This window comes from Agelaius tricolor, unplaced genomic scaffold (assembly GCF_023055355.1).
Source record: "Agelaius tricolor isolate 1412-34295 unplaced genomic scaffold, bAgeTri1.0.p SCAF_5, whole genome shotgun sequence".
Taxonomy (NCBI): Eukaryota; Metazoa; Chordata; class Aves; order Passeriformes; family Icteridae; genus Agelaius; species Agelaius tricolor.
In genome coordinates this window covers 38,986,334-39,002,081 of record NW_027269265.1, presented here as the reverse complement: position 1 = coordinate 39,002,081, position 15,748 = coordinate 38,986,334, and the positions used below count along the sequence as shown (strand labels likewise).

General features: G+C 41.7%; 1 protein-coding gene across 3 annotated transcripts in view; it reads left to right on the top strand.

The window, feature by feature from the left end:
• Window positions 1–15,748, top strand: part of AMBRA1 (autophagy and beclin 1 regulator 1) — a 127,395-nt gene that overhangs the window by 51,845 nt on the left and 59,802 nt on the right. The window lies entirely within an intron of this gene.

The following is a 15,748-nucleotide window of genomic DNA, read 5'->3' as shown; positions in this document are numbered from 1 at the left end:
GGTAATCACAGGACCATGACTGAAAGCAATGCTGAAAGGTTTTTCAAGAGGCTGCACGACTCTTTATCTTATCCTAAGGCACAATCAACAATGCCTAAGTCATTTTTGACAGGATTTATCTAACCCATTTTTATTGGAGGTTTCCCAATCATTTTGGGGTAGAACTGTTGCCGGTTTTGCATTGCTGGTTTAGTATGGCAGTGGTCTTGTCTTTGATAGTAGATTTCCATCATCTTCCAGACTTCTGTCTCCCTGGACATTTTGGGCTGAGTGGTTCCCGGTGCCGTTGAGTCGTAAGAACTCCGCCAGTCTCATCCAAAGGACCTGTGCTTGTATCCCTTAGGGAACAGTGGAGCTAACCTGCAGTGTTAGCTGACACATGTACTTGCCTGTGCTTGCTGCCTGTGTGGGCTTTGGCTGTTGGCACGTGGAAGCAGCACACTGGCAGATAATTACTTGCTGCCAGGCAACACTGCAGAACTCTTGTGTCGCCCAGCTTTGCTGGAGACACCTGCATTCATCCCTCCTCCAGGCCTCCTTGGAGTTTGCCTGTTCCACTATGGCTGGGAAATAGCTGGCTTTTTCATCTATGCTTTTTGGGGAATTTGAGCCCCAAAACACATATGCTTGCTGTTTCTTGCACGTATGCCAAGAATAACAAAGAAAGACAGAAACTGTAAATCATGGAAGTTTCAAAAATCAAGATCAGTTTTTTCTGTGTGACGCTGTGCTTAGCCTTCCTAAGGCAAAGTTTGTTCACTCTGGCAGTGTTGTGGAACCTCACACTGGGAATGGCTGGGGCTCCAGAGTAAAGGCTTTCATTGAGCTAAATATAAAATTTATTCTTCAAATACAGTAACTGCTTGTGTTATGTTGGTTTAGTATTTGGTTTATTTTACCCATGATTTCAGCTTTCAAAATGCTTTTATACATCCATGCTCAAAACTTCTTCATATGTTGCGGGAAAAAGGAGAGTTGAAATTGCAAATATTAGGTGGAGGCATGACAGGCAAGAACTAGAAGTTGAGGTTGCAATTGTGAAATAGCCAGAGAATTTCTTATACCCGTTATGTTGGTCAGCAGCATTGTAATTTTCAGTATTATATTTCAGAGCCATTGAATGTTACAGTGCTGATAGTATACTTTCCTTTATATTTAGCCTGTGCCAAGGCTTGTGGTAGCTCTTTCTTCAGTGTCATGCTGAAAAACCTCTATTCAAACTCAAAAATACTTTAACCCTGGCCTAGTAGTTATGGGTGAGGTTGACAGCCTTGGCTGAAGAAAAAATCAATCGGCTATTTTCCCATTAACAAAGGCTAATCTAAGCTTGAATGCTTTGAATTGCTTCATTCTACCGTGTATCCAGACTGTCATTTTTGAATTACGTTTAAATGCAAAAATGCCAAATGTATTTCTTATGTAACCTCTACAGCATTTGAGAAGAGGTACCAAAAAAACCTGTATTGCTAACTTGACAGTTTTCTAAAAACTGACAGTAGACTTCTGTGATCAAGTAAGGCTGAGAGCTGCTGTTTGGAAAAATACTTCCAATTGTACTTCTACTCCTGTCCGCTGCCCCATTTACTGCTATATGCTGAGGGGAAATCAAAGGAGCAGATGGAGATCTTAGTGTGTGAATTACTGTGGTGTGCTGACTAAATTTCTTAATGTCAGAGCTCTTACTGTCAGGTTCTGTCCATTTACTTTCAGCTCTCTGCTTGATGTGAAGGGCTTTCTGTTGTTTAAGTGTCATTGTCACACAAGTGTTACACAGACAATCACTGCACACTTGGGAGGACTGCCTCGAGACTAAATCCTTACAGTCAAGTTTAATGAACCCCTAAAAACTACAGATTTTCTCTGCAGATGGACTAGTCCAGCAGTGCAGTGGGTTGGGCAGAATGACTTACATGCCAGGCAGAGCTTAGGTCAAATCAGAGCCCTTTGTACTAGTCGGGACTGGTGGCCATCCTTGTGCCAAGGCACTTCCCGGCAAAGCATGGGAATGGTGGCAGCAGATGGGTAGAGTAGGTGGGAGCCCAGGGGGAGAATGAAGAGATACCAGTCAACATGACAGACAGGGAAATCTCCATGCCAGCAGCCTAATTTGCATGGAGCACTGGAACAGCAACTCGCCCCAGTAGCACCTGCCTGCCTAATTATCTGCCGGTGCAGTTCAGATCTCTCAGCTGATACAGAATGCTGCATCACTGTGCTTTCTGGCACCAAGTAAAACACCACGTGAAAATATATTACATCAACATTGTTACCTTTAGCATTGAAACTTGTAATCACACCAAAAAGTGTTGGTAGTTTGACAAGTTATATTTTTCTGTAAAGTCTACGTTGATTGGCAGTAATTACACTGTCCTCCTTTAATCCTTTATTAACTGAGTCTTATATCAGCTTTTTCATTATTTTGTCTGGAATCAATGTCAGGTTGACAAGACTGACAGTCTCATCCTATTTCAACCTTTTAAAATACTGGTATAACACTAGCATATTTTTCAATCTTCCATATTCCCCTGTATTTCAAGACTCATCAAGAAACCCGAGAGTTCATTTGGCAGCTTTTTTAATGCTCTTGGTAGTGTGGGCTGCAAGCCACCCTCTGCACTCTCCTCTCCTTGGTGAACTGCCCTAAGTGATGGAGTTGTGGTCTCCAAGGAAACATCCATACAGTGAAAGCTAGTAGAAGTGGTTGGTTGCTAAAGTGATGATGAAAGCAGTAAATGTATTTTGGTTTCTCACTTCAGATGGCTGATTGATTGCATGTGACAATGTAGGTGGAATACTGCATCTTAGGGCCATTTCAGTCTTAGAGTCTCTTGGGTTCTCTGCCATTTGTGGGCCAACAGAGTGGGGGTTTGATTTTTGGTTTGGTTTTCTCTTTCCTTCTTTTTTTGAATGTCTTTTTCCCTTCTACACTTCCCAGGAGATACCAAAAAGATGTTCTGGGGGTTGAGATTACACCTTTTCTAGTGGGAGTTAGTACTGCTGCAAAGCTCAGCAGCGTTAATACGTCCAAGGAACACACAGCTCAGTATTGTGTTTACTACCTCTTACTGCGTTTTTGAAATGTTTCTGTAAGCTGAATATTTCTGCCCACTGTTTTGTTTGGGTTTGTTGTTCGTTTGTTTCTTTGGTTCATTTATTTGTTGGTTTTGGTTTGGTTTTTTGTTTGTTTTTTTAAATCAATTTCTCCTTGTCCTAAGTTGCATTGGGAAGCAGGACACTGTTGTGATGGAGAAGTTACAGATATCTTTTGGCATCTGGTAGCACAGACCAGGATGTACATTTTAATATCTTTTTTAAAATCCATAGATACATTCAAAAGAAAAGGTCTGCATCATTGCCGCTGAAGTGCTTGTGACCTCTTGTTCCCCTCTGTGAACTTTTGCCTCAGGCTTTATAGTAATTGACTGCTTTGGGATGGACAGAGACATGCTAATAGTATAGTGAAACAAAGAAGGCTTTAGTTTCAGTTCAGTGGAAGCATAGGGGAAGAAGAGAACTGGTGTTTCCCAAGGAACTTTGCAGAAGGCTTTAAAAATTGACACAAATACCATTTTGTTGGCATTTCTGTTACTCATTAGGCGACATACAGATGAAAGTTTATGATGGAGTTACCTAGCTTTGTGAAATGCTTCTGTCTTGCCTCACTTTGTTTTAATAGGCTTCTATTCAGTTATGTGTATCTCAACAAACAAAATATTTTTCCTTGTGTGGTCATAGGTTATGTTTATCTGTTCTGGGTTTGCCACCAGACTTTTATCTGCTAAAACACAATCCAGCACAGTTGCTCTGAGTCTTCCACCTTGTGGGGAGATCCAGATTCCGCAGGGCTGAAGGTTTGAGTGATACAAATTCTACATTTACAGTTTCTGAATGATTTCGTTGCTATCTCAGGGTAAAATATTCAGACCAAAGACTGAACACTTACATGTAGTCAAAGAATGAGCTTGATTATAGATTTTTCCATATCCCACACCTATTCAGGGTATAGCCTGCCACAAGAGCAATAATGGTTCAGCTTTGGATATCTCTGTCGGAGTTGCCAAAGCAAGCTGTCTGTAGCCTTCTTACACTGGGGTGGGGGTGAGGCTATTGATGAAGCTAAGAATCAGTTGATCCCTTTAATGGGAGTCTAGAATTTTGAAGTGGGAAGTCTGGCTGTTGTTTTCCCAAAATCCTATAAGCTATGCTTTTCTTTAGAGCTTTACTTCCTGGGAGAATTCAAAGTCATGTGTCTTTTGGTGAATTTCTATTCTTCAGCCAGCAACTGCTAACACACAATTGTTAGAGTGTATGAAGTTTCATCGTGGTGAAAATTAGCTAAGATGGGTAATGTCATCCTTCTGGGACAGGAGGGATGTCATTGAGCATCCGATAGTTCTCCTAATAAGAATTATGATGATGGCCTCTCACCAGACATGCACTAGTTAAGGTGGCTTCTGGTGCACATTCCCAATCTATTAATCACTCCAGCTGTATTTAGGGCTGATGTTCACAAGTGAATGGCTCTAACCTAAAGCCAGCTCAATGGATATCATTGAGCCTGTGGTACATGCAGCTGCATAGACTATTGGTTGCCATTGCAAGTTGAGTTAGCCCTACAGTAACCTTTCACTTCTGCTCTAATGATAGAAGTGATCATGATAAAAGGCTTCTTTGCCTTCAAATCCATGTTGAAGGCAGATCTCCAGTTCCTCTGGCATTTCAGGTGTGATTGCCTCCTGTGGCTCAGGTCATCTTGACCTAATCCTGTTCTGTCATGTACAGTATGCTGTTAATTCTGTTCTAAGGTGCTCTCATCCCTCAAATGTGCTTGTAGTGATGCACAGCTGGGCAGGGTAAGACAAAGTTAACTTGAGAGCTCCATAAGACCAGCAAAAGTTGATAGGAAGACTCATTGCCAGTTGTCTGTGATGTACCCATGTTTTTCTCAGTATTAGTAGTTATGTATTTTCTGTACAGTTCCCTGAGATTTGAGTGTTATTCTGAATCTGTACCTTTAGCTGTCCATCACTGGCTTATTGATATTGGCTTGCTTCTGCCTTTTCATCCAAGACAGCTGTATGAATTTGAATTAGTGTCCTGATCTAATCCTGCTTTTCACAGTAGAGAGTTCTGCAGAATAATAGAATCAATGAACATAGCTGTGTGGCTTTCTATGCTGCTTGTTTCTTTTATAAGTCTATTTGGTACTGCTAAATATGGAAAGATGTGAAGCTTTGGGTAACTTTATTTTTATGGTCTTTCTGTGGTCTACGTCAGTGGACACTAAATGATATAAGAGGCTTAAAATATGCCTCAGATTCTTCTGTGACTTGAGAGCTATGGATACGTGTCACCTTCATCACAGACTTGAGAACAGTTTATAATTTCTGTGAAAGTGCAGCCTTTCATGAAGAAATGTAAGGAAAAAAAGAGACTGTATGACTGAATTGAAAATGAATGAACTTCTTACAGGAGGGAACGATGGAGTGTCCCTTCATGGGACTGGTGAGAGGTATCCTCAGAGTTGTTGGTTTCCTCAACATGGTACTTAAGCTTTTGAAGATTTTGTGGTAGGATTTTGGAAACGTGGCAAAGACTTTAATTGCATAACTTCCTCTTATCTAAGTGTTCACTTAAAAATTTGCTTCATGTATTCTAAAAACGCACTTGCAGCCCTTGAGCTTTCACAAAGGTTTGTTGTGGCACCTCAGCTCTTACCTGCCTTTGTCTCTCACCAGCTGGTGTTTTCCTAGATCAGCCTTCAACCATGAAAGTTTTTAATGTTGCTGCTCAATTGCAGTAGAGTATCTCAGATAAAATCTCCTGGTAGTTCGGTGTGCTATGTGCAGAATAAGGTCATGTACTGTGAGTTAACTTTCTCATAGTATTAGACACCTTCTTGACTTCCAGTTCATGGATTCTGTAGCTGTGGTTACAGGATTTTACAATATCATGATTATGGTCAGAAGGTGAACTTCTTATCACACATTCTTCAAATTAAATCACTCTCCCAGAAGATGGAAGACAGTTTGTTAATGCTTAAAAAAACAAGTCTAGAAAACAACTCTAAATACACAACTTTGTGGTGACACTGGGATCAGATAGTTGATCCACAGATGGTACATTCTTCCTACCAGGTCCATCTTTACAGTACTTAAGTAATTTTTCCCTATATTGCAGGACACCAGTGAGTTTGTTTTTTCCGGCTCTGTGCTTTAATTGGCAGTCCAGCTGCCTCTTTTCTGGTGCTGTAATCTGTGTCATCCTGGATGTTGTACCTTGGCACAGTGAAGGCTGATAGGTAGTTGATGCAATTAGCCTTTGTATGACCTACAGGCAATCTCTTCTGAAATGCTAGTCCAGTGCAGAGACCCCCACAAATGTTCCTAAGCTGTTGGCATTCATTTTGATGTACATAAATACTCCTCTGAGCTAAACGGGATTTAGTATCTATCTGTGTATCTAGATGTCTCCTGAAAGTGGGTGATAGGTGGTGTTAAGAGAAAGCCATTAACATATGCATTTATGTGATGGAAGATTTTGTGTGTTGTTTCTAGTTAGCCTTTCCCTCCCATTCAAAATACCAAATTCTGCATTGAGACTCTGAGCACTTACTCATCCTTATTTTGCTGTCCGCTCCTGCTGTACACTGTCATGCACAAAAAGCACAAACAGCCAGAAGGTGTCGGGGTACTTTCTGTATGGAATAACTTCACTCTGGCTGTCTGCTTTATGCCCTGCTTGCTCTGTGTCACTGTTCACTTGCATCTTCCACTTAGCAGCAGACCTGCTCTGTGGTTACATAGAGTTCTCTGTTTACATCTGTGAACAGGTACAGTTTGAATTCTTTGGTTGGGACATTAAGAGTGCAAAACACTAGAGATTGTGGGGCAGATGGAATGAACTTGCATCACAACCGTTGTAAAATGTTATCCCCTATTTGGTTCTAGAGACTAGAGTACTCTAACACTTGAGTGATTCCAAAATCAGTTTAATTTCTGAAACAGATTTTGTGTATCAATTTTTTTGTATGCAAAGAACCTGCACACCTGAGAACTGAAGATTTTCCATGAGTCTCTTACACAGTAAAGGGGAGCTAAAGAGTCAAAATTATACTATTAGCACTTTAAAGCCTACTATTGCTCAGTCCTTTTTGTTCTTGTCTTTCCTTTATGCTTTTGTAACTCAAGCCATAGTTTATCACAATCTGCTAAGTCTGGGGATGTGTTAATTGAGAGGTCTGTGAGTCAACTGGAAATAAGAATCCGCAGCTATGTGCACTATGGGAGGTATTTACACTGTAATTTTGAGGTCATCTGACTTGGGAGGCCAAGCTTCCTGCATAGTTAGCAGAAGAAAAAAAACCTCTGCTCTGAGGATTCATCACCTGCAGTGAGCTGAAATGAGGTGCTCTGAATATTCTGTGGAGCTGACAATATATCTAACACTGACTAGATAGGGAGTTTTGGAAGTGTACTTTTCTGCTGTGGGTTACTTAGATGCCTAAAATTAGGCAGGCTACATCCTGCTCTGATGGCAGAAAGGATGTAATCTAGAAGAGGATATCTTCATTCATCACTTGGATGAGAGATCAGAGTGCACCCTCAGCAAAACTGGGAGGAGTAGAGGATGAACCAGAAAGTTATGCTGCTGTTCAGTGGAACTTTCATAGACTGGGAAATGGACCAGCAAATCTCATTAAGTTCCGTGAAGAGAGAGATGCCAAGCCCTACATCTGGGGGAGAATGACCCCATGCACCAGTACAGGCTGTAGACTTACTGTCTGGAAAGGAGCTGTGCAGTGAATGACCTGGGGGTTCTGTGGACAGCAACTTGAACATGGGCCAGCAAACGTGCCCTTCAGAAATTAAGGCCATCAGTGTACTGTGTTGAATTAGGAAGAGCATTGCCAGCTGACTGAGGGAGGTGATCCTTTTCTTCAGGCCTGCTGAGGCCACATTTGTAGTACTTAGTCCAGTTCTGGACTAAGTTCTGGACAGTCCAGTACTTGCCCAGTGCAAGAAAGGCATGGACATACTGGAATAAGTGCAGTGAAGGGCCACAAAGATGAGTAAGGGTTTACAGACTGACTTGAGAAAATAGGTTGAGAGACATTCAGCCTGGAACTCTTCAGCCTGGGGAAGAGAGGGCTTGGACTGCATCTTGTCAATATGTATAAATAACTGAGGGAATGAAGAGAGCCAGACTCTTTTCAGGGATGCCCAGTGAAAGGACAAAAGGCAATGGACACAAATTGAAATTCCATTTGAAGAAAACTTTCTCTTTCTGTGAGAGTGGTTAAATTCTGGAACAGTTTGCGTGTGGAGAATATGGGATCTCTTATCTTTGGAGATATCCAAGTTTGATTGGAGAGATGTATGTGAACAAACCAGCAGTTAAGCTCTCTTAATTGCTGTTGACCTTTCAAAGAAGGTGTTTGGGATCTGGGTTCAATCCACTTCTGACTGTAAATAGTAAAATATGGAATGTTAGAGTGGCAGTTGAAATCTATTTGCTTGGCGGGCCAATCTTTCCTGCCGTTGCTTTGTTCCCAGTGGTGATCCAAGCAATGATACCGATGTGCCTATTATTACAGCCCAGAGTGAGATAAGGTACTATGGGACCAGTAATGTGTATCCCATTTGCAGTTTGTGAAGTCTTGTTTTGGGCAATGTAGTGACTTTGCAAATGGCTCTGGGGAGCTGTGGGTGAACCCATAGAATATGAATTCCTGTCACGGTGCTACAGCTCTACAACCTTATGTAGGCAGGCAATATCAGGGAGTATGAAACTACTGTTATCTTTTTTATATAGTCTTACTGACATCATTCCAGATGATGTTCAAGTCCACGTGCAAATCTTTGTGTCTACATTTCAGAAAGACTTAGTATAGCTGAAGGAAAAATCAGCTGAGGAAAACTTCAGCTATAGAATGAGCTAAGCTTTATGTACTTAGCTAATCAAAGAAGTAGTAGGTAATTGTTACTTGATCGATATAGATATAGCTGTGGGGGAAAGATTTCTGATCGAGCACCCTTTAATACAATAGACAAAAGGCATAGAAAGATGCAGAACCTGATACCAATGTAGCTTGGAAGAAAAAGCGATACTTGAGCAATGGTGTTGGGAGTTTTTAATTTCTTGAAGTCCTGCCACATAAAGTTCACCACTTGCCTTGAGGTAACTGATTGCTGAAACAGGTTTTTTTTTCCAGTACATGGGGTGTTTAAACTAGCAAAATTATTGCCTAGTCTCAAAGGAAAATTTATGATCGTAGTACTAGTCTCAAGGTTCCTGGTACATGTGCAGGAGTTTTCATAGGTGTCTTCAGGGGTCCCTTTGCTGGAGAGGTTCTTCCAGCCATTTGCCTCGTGTCACAAGTGCTGCAGGACTGGAAGCAAGGACTGCCTCTGAGAAAGCTTGTATAATGTGTTTTCTCATGCAAGCTGTCCCAGTAAGCCTTTCTTTGTATTGGTGGCTGTGAATCTAAAGCTGCCTTTGAGATTCAGAAAGGCATTGGAGAGAAGTGATCATGTTCTTAAAAGTGAAGGGTGCAGGCTGATTCCTTTTGTGTGCATTGTTAAAGAGATGAATTTCTAGATATCATTATATCAGAATGGGTAAGGCTTTGAAGAAGTGCTCATCTTTTGTGGGCGGTGAGGCCCCTTGGGGACCTGTCTCTTTGTGGGTGGTAAAACTCACTTAGCCATAAAAGTATTTTCCCAGAGCTTGCTGCCTCCTCTTAAAAGGGGAAAAAAATAATAAAAAAATTACCCATGTTCCAGAGCGCAGAGGGGAGGCAGGAACCCGTGCTGTGCAGAGGGGTAGGAATCCTCAGTGGCCTGCCACATTTTGCTGTCATCTTTGAAGAGATTAGTCATGATTTTCACTAATGTGTTTTATGGGGCGGGGGGGGACCCAACACCACGAAGCAAATCCTAAGACAGATTTGCTGCGCCCAGTATAGAATATTTTCATAGACATTTTTATAGCTACCTTGCCATAAAGATAGAAGAAGTTTTTGCTATGTCAACATAGTTGTGTGTTGAATAATGGATCTGGTAAGAATGCCATGTGATGATCTCCTGGTCCCTTTTGCAGGTAGATAGGTTTGTACCATTGGATGTTTTATTTGTAATTGAGCATTAAAGTCTCAATCTGTTATCACTTAATGCATAAAATCAAAGGTTGTGTTAGCTATTAGGTTCTACAGTAGTGGTTTTTCCTCCACATAGTATCATTACTCAGCTGGTACTGTTGGTTTATGCTCCTGATCTGCTGGCTTTCCTTGATTGTGGGGGAAGATGTATGGGAGGATCTCGGCAGGGTTAGTAGCAACTTGCTTGCTTTCTCGGAGTTAGTTTTGACTTGTGGGTTTATCTTACCTGGGTATTTTACCTTAACATGAGCCACTATAAGTTGCCCCCTGTGTGGAACCTGGAGGAGTTTTAGAAATGCCTGTGGCAAGGGCAGAGCCTAGAAAATAAATTTAGGTTTCAGACTTTCCCCAAAACATAAAGGCTGGATTTGTCAGTGCTTTTGGGTTGTTAAAAATGTGGAAGGTGTTAAGTGTCTTGCATGACATGGGGAAGTTCTTGAAAAAAAAACAGAGCAGAGAAGCCAAATAGCATTTGTGCAGTAGCAAACACAGTCTCTAGTCAGGATAAGAGCACTAGGTGAGTTCATATCAGCTTTTTAACTCTTTGCCTCAGAACTCAAAATTAAATGCAGACAGCAAGAGATTCTGTACACTAGAAAATATAAACAGGATCCAAAGGTATACCTCATATGTGTCCCTCCATGCCTTGTTGTTTTTTTTTAAATGAGTGCAACCGTCACCTCTGGAATTTGGCTGAAGTGGGAATGGTCTCCAGTGTCTGCAGGAGCTCAGCGCTGGTTTTGAACTAAGCAAGAGATGCAATGTAGTGCTACTAAAGGAAGCTATATTTTGCTTTCATGAGAAGTAGGTTGACACACTCTCCTGTTGAGCTCAGTGTGGGCTGTAATCCAGAAGCCCTGGCAGGCAGGAGCTGTTATGTTTCTGAGAGTTCAAAATCAGTGAGAGCTGTGAGCCAGCCTCTGCAAATATAACAGCTCTGGACTTTGAGTTCCCCCATTGCCTGGCTTCTGAGTTCTACTCTTGCTGCTCTGGGAACCAGATTCACATCTCTTCCCCTTGCTTCAAGGTACAATTTCAGCTGTATCAATGTGCTTCAACCCACCAGGTTTTGCAGCAATAGATGGGAAGGAGTAGGTAGGTGTGGCTCATGGCCCATTAGATAACTTCAGGGCTGGCAGCAGAGTCTGCAAGAAGTTGTAGTGATGGTCATAATTTCTTGGTTGTCTCTTTCAGCATCTTTGGGGTTGGTTAGAGTGGTAGTGGTAGGTAGAAGCCATTCACAGAAGGCAAGGGAAGAGCAGTCATATAATCCAAAATGTTAGTACCTTTGCTAAGAAAAAGTCAGTGAGAATAGTTAGACTACTAGTCCTGGGTTTTGACCAGCAAGGAGGTCACTAGAAGTAGAGCAGATTCAGTAGTAGTTGAGATGGGGGATATGCTGGAGCAGAAAAAGAAGAGTGACTGCCCAGAGTTCATATACAGTTTGAGAGCTAGAGGTGATAAGGACATATGGGACAATGCATTTCCTCTTCTCATCTTAAACATCCAAACTGTGATCCAGAGTCATTGAGAAATTTAGAGACGCAAGAAATTGTGTATATTTGTATTGTGAGAGGGAGAAGAAGAGCATACACGTTTACCGACAAATGGCAAGGGATAGAAATTGATAGAAAAGAGGGAAAAATCATAGAGGCTGGTGGAGTGCTTAGAAATACTGGGAACATGCTTGTGTCTGTTATGGGAAGAATTGCAGGAGGGGAAGGGAAGGTTGAAAAGGTAGAGGAAGTAATGTCACTTGGTAATTTTCTTACAAGCAGCTGAGATTCTGCGCAGAGACAAATGGAAGCTGGAGGAGGGGAGGGTTTGAGGAATGAGTCAAAGGTAGCTGGGATTGCAGGCGTGGGCTTCAGTTAAGCTGGAGAAACACTTTGTCTTCTTTCAAACAATTGTTCGTATTAGCATTCATGGTGTGGGCATGCATGCACCCATCCATGTGCTGTCTCCTGGTTGCTGCGCACAGAAGCTGTTTGAGGATCTGTCTTTTGGTTCACCGCAGACCAACCAAGTCAGATCTCAAGGCTTCTTCGATGTGTCACAGTAGAAAAGTGTAGTGGAGGGAATTGGTCTGGTGGCAGTTTTCATTAGTGATGTCTTGCAATAGATGGAGGAATGGGTACTGGTATCACAGGTGGGTCAGGTTCAAAATCTGGTAGGGAGAGAAGGAGGCAAATACCCAGCATGTGTAGATATACATCCCCACAACCCCATTATGAGGACACTGAAAAGTGTAAAGGAAATCCAAAAGTACTTTGCCAGAGTGGAAGGAAAAGAAGGCACAGGAGAAACAAGGCTGAGGGGAGACAAATAACTGACAATGCTTATGGACTGGAAATCATAACAAGATGAAATAGAAGAGAAGGGTTGGAAGATATTAAGTTGTGATGGAGAGGGACTCAATAATAAAGTTTGGAGGAAAATCTCATAGGCCAAATGGAATGAACAGATTTACAAAGATTTTGAAAAGTAAGGTGAGAAAGCATTTTGCTGATGTCTTTCTTCGATTCTGTATGTGGAAGGTATGTAAGGTATGCAAGGGGAGTGAGTTTCTATATTATCCTAGCTTGGCTGATGAGGTTCCATAGAAAAACCTTATTCATGGGTACATGTCTGTCTGTTAACACAAAAAAAACAAGGAAAGCTGAAGGCAAAGCCCTGTCATAACTTCTCTGCTTGCAAATAAACTAGCTGTAGGTGGGTGTCGGTCTCCCTAATCACTCCTGTGATTTTAGTGAGTTACTGCTTAACTTCTGCTATCCTATGACTTGTGAGGCCTAATAAAACTGTCATTTGGAACTGTAATTTTACACTGAATCCTAGGACTGAGAGGCTGGCTTGGATGTTCATCATCTTCTAGAATGTACCACTGCTGGTTCTTTGATCTGGTAGGAGCTGGACCTCTGACTGCTGCTGTGAGGTTGAGATCCTGGAACATTTCACCACAGTTCCTTTTTAGTTTGTGACCCCTATCCTGCAGTAAAGCAAGGCTTACTCCAAATCTTGATTGTGTATAATTGAAAATTTTACTATAAACCAGTTGTCATTGCTGTATTTTCATCATATGAAATTTCCCTCCACTTTTGTTTGTAAATGCTGTATGGAGTAGCTGTGGTGGTTATTTTGTACAGCAGCATCTTGGGGAGGTCTGCTTAGGACCTTCCGGAAGCATTATGAGCTAATTCAAGATGGATTAAAGTCAAGTCTGCCCTAAAAAAGAAATAAAACCCATTTAAATATTCATTCACTGTGCAGTGCAAGACCTGCATGCTGAGTGTCTAAGTACTTCTGCTGCCTTAGTTTTTCTGGATGTGTCTTTGAGTTTGCCTTTTAACACTTCTTAAAAACAATAGAATACAGTGGTAGTCTCCTTTAATCTTGGAGTCAGTTTTGTAATTGCAGTGGGTTGGACCTGTCTGTGATGAGCTGAGCTGGGGCACCGATTTTACAGAAGTCACTGCAAGGTTATGAGTTTGGCCAAACTTCTTGGTGGAGTCCTGACTTCTGGGAGCCCTTATGCTATGTCATTGTTCCAAATGTTGCATGGTTACTTCCATATTGTTACACTTGGTCTGTCGAGTTGGGAACTATCATGCTGTGTCAGTCCTGCTCTGCGTACTCTGGGATCTGGGTCACCCCTTGAGCCTGAGTATCTGCACTGGCTTCAAACAGAGATCCTGCGCACTTTCTGGGGTGCAGCAACCTGCTTTATGCAGTAAAGCTAGTGGCAATAAGGAATGAGTCTTGTTTCCATTGCTGTCATCTACATCATGCCAAACCACCCTCAAAGTGGGTGTTCCATGAGAAAGTGTTCAGAACATTGTGATAGCGAAGTACTTTATTTGCTGTAGGTTTCTTTTACTTTGTTCCGTTTCAGTTGGAATACTGTGGTCTTCTTATTACATTCTTCCAGCCTGGGCTTCCTCCTTTCCATCTCATCATGCTTTAAATTTAATCTATTTTAATCTGCCTTCACATGAGTTAAACTCCTATTAGATTTTGTGTTTTCTCAGCTTGCTAATTTTCTGCTTTCCTTAGGTTGTGTGTCTGTTCACTGCTTTACCCAGCTAACAGCAAGTCTGTATGCTTACTTTGTTCCTTCCTGCCTTTTCTTCTTGATCTTTAGATTGGCGATACTTTACGATGTGTCCTGCTCAGAGGATATTATTCCTGTGAAAATCCACCACTGAGCATGTTTAGCTAGTGCTCTGTATTGTGCAGATTCAGTCTGTGTCACTAAACTGACACAGCATTTTCATTACAAGTAGGGGTGCACAGGGCTGGTGCTGTAACACAGCAGTCCTGAAATATGTTTAAGGATAGTAATAACTTTTGCAAGTCTTCCATTCACTGGCAAGTACAAGCCTTTGAATACATTTTTGTGCTTGGCACTTCTATTAATACTATGTACTGCTATTTCCACAATGAAAAGTGGCTCCAGTGTGGAAGCTTGTTGTTGTACTGATACACAGTCAAACCTGCAGAATTCAAATCCCTTCCCAGTAGGGAACCTACTGCTTCTTGAATTAGTAAAAGTTTGTATTTTTGCAATGTGATGGTTGATAAGGCATGCAGGTGCTCTACAAAGACATTGCTGAGGTTTTCTCTCAACTGCAGATGGGTGTTTTGGTATAAGACATGCACATTTCAAGTTGTGCTAAGCACACATTCTTGCAGTAAGAGCTGCAGAGGCGGTAGCAGGAATTTGGCTTGCTGATTTGTTTGGATTAATAGGTTTTCATGTAGCTAAAATGCACACTCACAATGGAAAAGGCTTTTCTGTAGAAAGCAGTTTGACTTGTTATTTTTGTGTCTATTCTACATCTGTCTGTTGGTGTAGCTATATTGGTTAGATGGGAGTGCTGTTACAACATTATTTGAGCCTCTTAGGAAGAAGGGGAATTACTTAGTGTGAACTAAAACTGTGGCCACACTAACAAACTATGGAATTGATAGATAAAGTATAACCTGAGTGGAATATATGGGCTAGAGGTGGCTACACTCTTGGCACACAGTCTCAATGACAAGAAATTGCAAAACCTCTCAATTCTCTTAAATTATATACAACAGTTTTGGCAACATTGGATCAATCTGATACATGTTAACATCTATGTTAGATGAGTGAACTGCAGCAGACCTCATAGTGCGATGTGGCAACTGTGGAGGGGCCAAGCATTAGCTAGCCTTGGGTGGTAAGGATATTCTGGTTAGGTGGCAGCAACCCTCTGAAGCAGTTTTTTGTTGCTACACTGGAATCCAAACACTGCTAAGCTAGAAAGGCCAACTTGTTCAATGGCTGTTGGCAGCAAAAATGTCTTAATAGCATACTGATTCAGTTTCTCAGTGCCTCTGTTACTGGCCAAGACACTGCTAATGGAAGGGGCAACTGTGTGGATGTGCCAGTGGGACCTTAAAAAGTTTTTCTTTGGTAAGAGAGCTGATGTTGGGATATAGACAGGCAAATGACCCTTAAAAGACAGAGATTTTGCTTTTTTCTTTGATATATAGCAGCAGTATTTGAGGACTGCCCACCCTGAGTCAGGTCACACAATAAGCTCAGGTATGCTCTTGGGC